The sequence below is a fragment of the Calidris pugnax genome, unplaced genomic scaffold (genome assembly GCF_001431845.1).
Source record: "Calidris pugnax isolate Ruff unplaced genomic scaffold, ASM143184v1 scaffold277, whole genome shotgun sequence".
Classification (NCBI taxonomy): Eukaryota; Metazoa; Chordata; class Aves; order Charadriiformes; family Scolopacidae; genus Calidris; species Calidris pugnax.
The window spans coordinates 1,115,072-1,116,515 of record NW_015091023.1 but is presented as its reverse complement, the minus strand read 5'-3'; positions in this window follow the sequence as shown (position 1 = coordinate 1,116,515).

Below are 1,444 nucleotides of genomic sequence, written 5' to 3'. Positions count from 1 at the left end.
ACCCTCAGTTTGAGAAGAGAGAAAACCAGACTGAACTTTTGGGACCCATCCCCTCTCTCAGGACCGGCCGGGCGCCGGCGGCGGAGAGGCGTCAGGCACCGCGCTGCGGGCCTCCCCCGGCCCCGCACGGCCCTTCTCCCGGGAGAAGGTGGCCTTGGGATCCAGCCCTGACCTCGCCTTCCTCCTTCCCGGTGACACACGGTCCCCGGGTGGACGGGAGAGGCCGGGCGGAGGGACGGGCGCGGGGGCAGCCCCGCACCGAGCAGCCCGCGGCCGGGGGGATACCGGAGGGGGGTCGGACCCTCCTCACCATCCTCCCTCCTCTCACTTCAGCATTTGCAGTTATTATTTCCCTTCAAAAGAACTTTTTTTTTTTTTTTTTTTCTCGACACAGTGTGTTTACGCATCAGACACAAGACTATTTCATTCTAACAAATTTATTTTCTCAATCAGCTCTTACGGAATCACTACTCAAATTAAATTACAATCAAATTATCACATCAAAAGATACCCTTATTACCTAACAACTGTCCATATTTTCATTTCATTTTTGATTTGTGCTCGTCTGAAAAAAACACGTAATACAAGATCTGGGGAAAAAATAAATTACCGTTTTGCAGCAGTTCATAGGTATTCTGAATAAAATATTAAAAGAAGTCATTTAATGAAAATATAAAGCAAATTTTTTTTAGATCAACAACGGATCTAACAATTCTATATTGCCGTCTTTTTGAAAAGTCTGTTTATTAAAACCTACCAAAAACACTGCTTGGAAATGGCAGTATTATATAATCACATCCACAGCACCCATTCAATCAAAGTTGGCAACGGATTTAGGAGAGGAGAAGTTCAGATAAGTGCAGCTGCAGATGCTCAGTCCTTCTAAATCCCTTTATCTGAATCAGTCCAGAAATAAAAAATAAAAATATTAATAAAAAAAATATTAGCAGTGGATTTTTTTTTTTTTATGACTCTTCCATGATGATTGGCAGCCGTCAGGAGCAGGACTTTGACAGCCCTAAATTATTTCCCTTTCTCTCGCTGGTTCCCTTAATTCATGCAAAGTCCTTCTACAGAGCTCGAACTTTAGGGACCAACAACCTCTCCTTCTCCCACCCTCCCCCCGGCGTCTGTCCCTCCCCCCTTTCTCCTCAGGGTCAGTTTTTCGGCGTGCGGGCATTTATTTCCATATTTTTGTTCTATAGCTATACCTATATATATAGATAAATATATATATATGTATTTGCTTCCCTATGCAGTCTGCTTGTTTTTAGTGCTGTGTGCATATTTTATTATTTTTTTTTTCTTTCCTGGAAAAAGTGGCCCCTTTCATTTTGCAGAATATATAGATATATAGATATAGATGTTTTCAGAGTGGATGTCTGCCTTGCACCAAAATTCTACGGTTTGGCCAAGAAAAACAGGGTGCTGGAATGCAGCAGGC